Below are 7,644 nucleotides of genomic sequence, written 5' to 3'. Positions count from 1 at the left end.
CACACGACACCACCGGCCCCTCACCACGACACCACCGGCCCCTCCCCATGACACCGCCGGCCCCTCCCCACGACACCACCGGCCCCTCCCCACGACACCACCGGCCCCTCCACACGACACCACCGGCCCCTCCCCACGACACCACCGGCCCCTCCCCACGACACCACCGGCCCCTCTCCACACTCACTCTGGTGATGTGAGGAAGTGTCTTGCCCAAGGACACAATAACAGTATGCACTTGATCTTAAATTGCACTATGTAACTTTTTTCACTGTATCATTCTGACCCTGACCCATCTGCTCGTCTCCATGGAGACGTTATGTCTTTGGCTGGAATGTTCCAGAGGTCAGTCTGAGCAATAAGAACAAACACAAAACATCTCCATGGAAACAAGCAAGTGGCCAACGCTCCACCTGAAAAACTCCACAGTGCGTCTTTAAGAGTCTGTCCCTACATCCCTCCCTCCTCTTCCTCCCTCCTCTTCCTTCCTCCTCTTAATCCTCCTCTTCCTCTTGGTGCTTCTGTTGTTTCTTCTGTTGTTTCTTCTGTTGTTTTGTGTTGACGTCTTTGGCTCCATCATCAGGTCAAATCTTCAGGTCCAAATGTGGGTCGTTGTGTATTTGAGACACACACACACGTGCATACACACACACACACGCACGCACACCCCCACACGCACACACACCCCACACACACACACACACGCGCACCCCCACCCACCCACACACACACACACACGCACACACACACACGCCTGTCGTCTTTATCCTGTGAGACAAAGTGAAGCAGCTGATCAGACTCGGACCTTGAGTTTGAGGAGATCAAATAACAATAGAACTGTGTCGGGTTTGGTCCTGGTGCTATTCTGGGTCAGACTCCAGGGGGCAGTGGAAACTCAACACCTCCACTTTAATACGTGTGTGGGCGGAGCCTGATAGTGTCGTCATGGCGCTCATGGTTCTGTGTTTGTTTTGACTGTAAACATCTGGAGATGATCTGACTTCAGTTTGTGTTTAATGTGGCCACGTGTTTTGCCTCATGTTTATGTCGCTTTATTCTGTCTGCGGCTTTTTACTGAAGTCCTGTGCAGGTGCATCATGGGTAACGTGGAGTTTTTTTTAACCCATCTTCTCGCCTGGTCAGTCCCGTGTCTCACCTGCAGCCGCCTCCTGTTTTTATTTATTTATTTAAGGAGCCTTTTCCGACTCGGCCCGTCCCATTTCATGCCCCCGACAAATGTGGTAAAAAATGTGCCCTGCGTTTCCGTGGAGATCGACCGTAGCTGAAGCGTTGGTCCGAGCACACTTCACACACTGCTATATCCCATCATGCACCGCGCCTACGCAAAAAAGAGACGAAAATGGAGTCCGCTGCACCACACACGTTCAAATGTTCACACTGGTTTACGTCGCCTACAACAGAGCGACATGAAACTGTTAAACGATGGAGGCGACTCTGACGTGCTGTTCATTTGAGTTTACACTGATCATTACAGTCACATTTTTCCATCTGGTTTTTGTTCCGCGCTGACCCTGGCCCAGCTGGGTCGTGACCTTTAACCTCCTGTCTGTTTAAGAGGTTCAACATTTATTCATTTATTCATTTGTTCATTTCTGCACAGACTCATGTTATTTAACTATCTCCATGGAGACCAGCAGGGGGCAGACCGTCCTCCACACTCAGGTAAAGTGTTTTCATAGAAATAATGTGAACAATGAGGATTCTAGAACATTCTCTGAGGGTGTGACGCTAACTGTAGGCACTGCTCTGTCTGAAGCTGTTACTCAAGATAGACTTTAATCTGAGCTTTATTTTAATCTGGAGATAAAGATCTGACTTATCTGAACTACACCAGGTGAGCTGAACTGTGCGGTTAGCTAGCTAGCATTAGCGTTAGCATTAGCCAACAGTTTCATTCTCACCTTTTTGTGTAAAATCAAACTCTGAACAGTCCCATGAGCTCAGACCTCAGGCTCCTGAACATGTGGCTCTTTAAATCATTTTGTATTTTTTCCTGAGTTTTCAGACGATCTTAAAACTCTTTAGGTTCATGTGTGCATTGTGTCACCATGGTAACTGCTGAACATTCCACCACAGACACACATGCAGCAGCCACCCAGTGTGATGTCAAGTATCAGGTTTGTAAGTTTGTCTCTCTAAATAAAAACGCCACATTCTCAGTTTCAAAATACAATTTAATTTTAATGATCTCATTTCAAACACAGAAAAAAGACACAACGTTTAACCGTAGATTTACGACTGGAAAAGGACGAGACTGGAAATACAGAACAAACTAATACTGACAAACCAGAGACAGAATCAAACTCCAGAGGCGTCTATGTCACACGGACCTGACGTCACACGGCGGCGGCCATTTTGAGACTTCAGCGCCAACACGACCAGCCGTTTGTGAACTTCTGCAAAAGTATTTCAAAAACACAAAGTACACACTGGTCCTGAGCCCGACTAGAGACGGGCGACACTTTTGGTCTAGTCCTGGTCTAGTCCTGGTTCAGTCCTGGTCTAGTCCTGGTCTAGTCCTGGTCTCGTCCTGGTCTCGTCCTGGTCTCGTCCTGGTCTCGTCCTGGTCTCGTCCTGGTCTAGTCCTGGTCTAGTCCTGGTCTAGTCCCACATTAGTCCCACCTTTGCTGTGGTGTGAACTATTTTTGTGTTTTATTTTTAAATTGAAAATATAATTTAGATTTTCTAGTTAAACATGTGTCTTGAATATTCGTGCTGTTACTGTTTATTATTTTTATGTCTAAACGGTGTGGTCACTATGGGACGCTGGGTCTGACCAGTGGAAAAATGTGACATTTATCTGTTTTTATTGAGACTTTAAAACTGTCTTTGTGTTTAATTTTGTCCTAATCTTTTTATTTTTTGATAATTTCCTTTGAATTCCTCTTTTCCTACAGTCACAAGATGGCCGCCGTCTCGGCCGCCGTCTCGTCGTCTCTAGAGTTTTATTCCATCTCAGACAAACACATGTCCACATCAAAGCAGGCAACAGTCAAATAAACAAGAGACACCAACACCGTCACAAACAGAGCGCTGCAGAATGGCTTTTTCCACAAACTCAGAAAACTTTCCCTCAGAAACACTGATTGTCAGATTTCCTTTGAACCTGAGCGGAGCTTTTAAACTCATCATGGTGAGTCGTGAGTCTGATCAGGTCCGTGAGGAGCGACTCTGGACCCGACTTTTTAAAATGACACAGTAAAAATCAGGTACAGCTTTAACGTTTCCGTCCTCGATGAATCAAAAACTCTTGGATATAAAACACTTTCTGGTTTTGTGCTCACACTGATTGTCTTTGAGGCTCAAATCTCTTCAAGGCAAAACTGCAGCTCCACAAACTGAATCTTTTCAACAAAAATCACATCGAATTCTGTTTGAAAATAGATTCAACGCTTTTCACATGAGATAAAAACAACAGAACATGAAACTTTATAGAGCGGACCTGCCGCCTGCTCACCACCAGATGATTCTCAGCCTGACATGTTCCACACTACGGCATTAAACCTTTCATTCATTTGCAGATGTTTGACCTCTGACCTCTGACACTGACCAGTTCTAAACTGGAGACACACAAGTGAGTTTAATGCCCTACACTGGAACATCCCAACCCCAGCAGTCTGTATAACCCCATCTGCCCCACAGACCCACAGTCCCACAGACCCACAGACCCACAGACACAGACCCACAGACCCACAGACCCACAGTCCCACAGACCCACAGACCCACAGACACAGACCCACAGTCCCACAGACACAGACCCACAGACCCACAGACCCACAGACCCACAGACCCACAGTCCCACAGTCCCACAGACCCACAGACCCACAGACCCACAGACACAGTCCCACAGACCCACAGACCCACAGACCCACAGACCCACAGACACAGACCCACAGACACAGACCCACAGACACAGACCCACAGTCCCACAGACCCACAGACCCACAGACACAGACCCACAGTCCCACAGACCCACAGACCCACAGACACAGACCCACAGACACAGACCCACAGTCCCACAGACCCACAGACCCACAGACCCACAGACACAGACCCACAGTCCCACAGACCCACAGTCCCACAGACCCACAGTCCCACAGACCCACAGACACAGACCCACAGACACAGACCCACAGACACAGACCCACAGACCCACAGACCCACAGACCCACAGACACAGACCCACAGTCCCACAGACCCACAGACACAGACCCACAGACCCACAGACCCACAGTCCCACAGACCCACAGACCCACAGACCCACAGACCCACAGTCCCACAGACCCACAGACCCACAGACCCACAGTCCCACAGACCCACAGACCCACAGACCCACAGTCCCACAGTCCCACAGACCCACAGTCCCACAGACCCACAGACCCACAGACCCACAGTCCCACAGTCCCACAGACCCACAGACCCACAGTCCCACAGTCCCACAGACCCACAGTCCCACAGACACAGTCCCACAGACCCACAGACCCACAGACACAGTCCCACAGACCCACAGACACAGACCCACAGACCCACAGACCCACAGTTCGCCTGAAGTCTGTGGAAAGGCCTAAACTCAGTCACAGGTGAAACCTCAGACTCGGGCTGATCCTCGGCTCTGTCCCTGTTTAAATAAAATATAAAAATCGTCTGTAGAGAATAAAGTTACATGTTAAAACTAGATGCTATTTACACGACTGACCACAGGAGGCGCTGTGACCTCTCTGTGCTATTGCTCATAAAGTGGGCCATGCTCTATTTAAAGTCCTACAGGAGCCAACAGTTTATGGACTAAAACACAGAGGACACAGAGTCCAGGACTCATCGTGTCCTACACCCACAGGGACACAAGTACTCAAGTAAAAGTACTCAAGTATTTGGTAAAAGTACATTTAAAGTAATTTGTAACTGGACATAACATGTGATTTATATTTGAGTATTAATAAATATATGATTTTAAAAAGTCAAACTGTTACATAAAGACACGGCACAAACTCAAACTGATAAAAAACATCAAATGAATTTGTAAAAAGTAAAATCAGAAATAAAAGTATCATGTGGTACAACTATGAAGAGCGATTTCTTCAAAAGTACAACTACTACTAGTACTACTGTAGTACTCCTCCTCTGACGTTATAAAGACATAAATTGCATAGATCCAACAGTTTCTTGGTTTATTTTCCATCTGAGAAAATCTTTACACTGTAAAAACTGAACCAGGTTAAAACGACTCAGGGACATTTTTATAGTCTGGACCCCCTCCTCCACCCACCGCCTTAACGCGGTGGAGGGTTTGAGCCTCCGCCTTAACGCGGTGGAGGGTTTGAGCCCCAATCATCCTGGGCGCCATGGCGCCGGGAGCTTCATGCCCCTCGGAGGGTCACCCAGGGCAAATAGTCCAGGGGACGGGTCAGACTGAGAGCGGGTCAGAAGCCCCACATGATGAGGACACAAACAAGGGCCCCGGTAACGCCCGGACCAGCGTCACCGGGGCCCCACCCTGGAGCCAGGCCTGGGGAGGGTACTCAACAGCGAGTGCCTGGAGGCCGGGCCTTTCCCCACAGATCAGCCCAAAGGAGCAACGTGGGACTGTCCAGACAGACCTGGCAGGTCCAAGCGCATCGTGAGGGTCTGCTGGGAACGTCTGGAGCCCCCTGTCAGGAGGTCTTCAACTCACACTTCCAGGAGAACTTCTCCCTGACCCCTGGGGAGGCTGGGGACATGGACTCCGAGTGGACCATGTTCTCTGCCTCTGTTGTCGATGCAGCCGCTCGTACCTGTGGTCATAAGGTCTGTGGTGCTTGTCGCGGCGGCAATCCCCGAACCCGGTGGTGGACACCGGAAGTAAGGGATGCCGTCAAGCTGAAGAAGGAGTCCTATCGAGCCATGTTGGCTCATGGGACTCCTGAGGCAGCTGATGAGTACCAGCAGACCAACCGAGCCGGACACAGGGGCAGGGTTGGGAGGAGTTTGGGGAGGCCATGGAGGAGGACTATCGTTCGGCCTCAAAGAGATTCAGGCAAACCGTCCGACGCCTCAGGAGGGAGAAGCAGAGCTTCACCAACACTGTTTACAGTGTGGAGAGCTGCTGACCCCCACTGGGGATGTTGTCGGGCGGTGGAAGGACTTTGAGGGTCTCCTCAATCCCACCGTCACGTCTTCTGAGGACTGAGCTCCTCGGTGGCACCTGGAGAAGACATTCTACCGTGTCCCTCGTGGTGTCCTTTGGGGGCGCTGTGGGAGTATGGAGTCCGGGCTCTTTGCTAAGGACTGTCCGACCCCTGTGACCGGAGCAGGAGCTGTTCAGACTCTGCCCTTTGTCACCGGTTCTGTTCATTATTTTTATGGACAGAATTTCTAGGCGCAGCCAGGGGCCAGAGGGGGTCCGGGTCAGGGGCCGGAGGGGGTTAGGGTCAGGGGCCGGAGGGGGTTAGGGTCAGGGGCCGGAGGGGGTCCAGATCAGGGGCCGGAGGGGGTCCGGAGGTTAAAAAATCTGATTCAAATCCTGAATTCAAGTCTGAATGTGAGTGAATCTGGACAGTGTAAATTTACCTGTCCTGAATCCTCATATAAAGTCTATTTTTCCGGCGTGAGTTCGTGTAAAGTCTATTTTTCCGGCGTGAGTTCGTGTAAAGTCTATTTTTCTGGCGTGAGTTCGTGTAAAGTCTATTTTTCCAGGTGTGTGGGAGCGAGCGTCTGCAGGTTTCATAAGAGCATCACTCAGCTCTTAAAGGCCCACGCACGCTGTAAAATATGGAAATAGATGCAGATTACAGATTATGAGCTCCAGCCACAGGTTCAGCCTCCTGTTAAATGCAACAAAAGAGGTGATATTTTCAATCGCTATGGCAACAGTCCTAATGTTTCATCATAGTTTGATTTACCTGTCGAGGTCGTCGCCTCTTGAACCGTAAACTCTATGTTCTTTTGAAACGTGTTATGCTAACTCAGCTCACATGAGCTTTGTGCCTTGTCCTCGTGATTTGTGGTTATTTCTGAGGTTATTTCTGTTTCTTTCTGGGATTATGGGATGTCTCTTCGCACTTTCACAGTGTTTGCAGCTCTAAACCTGATCTCCTTTTAAATCTTGAATCTTAACATTCACAGAATGACGTCGTGTTCTGATCTAAACAAATGAGACTCACTAAGAGCTTGAATTTTAAAGGTCCACAGTGGAACTTTTCTGCTGGGGTTTTCATGCTTGTCTCTGTGCACAGTAGCATGCTAGCTAGCGTGCGGTGTCTCAAAGCTAATGTTACTTTTAATAAAAAGCATAAAATATAAGAAAATAATTCAAATAAAAGTTAAGGACGACCCATTATTTTATATGTAGAATATTTCAGTTTGTGTCATTGTTTTAATGTTTATTATGCCTCATAATTAGCATTAGCGTTAGCATTAGCATAAGCTAATTCCTCTGGTGAAGGATTCATTTTATTTGTGTTTAACGTGACGTCCGCCTGCAGCTCCCTGTCCATTGTCTGACCCTGACCCCCTGACCTCTGACCCCTAACACTGAGGTTGGGGGCGTCACCAGAAAAGTTACACAGTGTACCTTTAAAGGGCCAGTATAAACAGGCTCCAAAGACAAAATCATGAAATATGGAATAAAAGTAAAAAAAAAAACAA

This window comes from Periophthalmus magnuspinnatus, chromosome 18, assembly GCF_009829125.3.
Source record: "Periophthalmus magnuspinnatus isolate fPerMag1 chromosome 18, fPerMag1.2.pri, whole genome shotgun sequence".
In the NCBI taxonomy this organism is placed as follows: Eukaryota; Metazoa; Chordata; class Actinopteri; order Gobiiformes; family Gobiidae; genus Periophthalmus; species Periophthalmus magnuspinnatus.
This window is presented reverse-complemented; position numbering follows the sequence as displayed.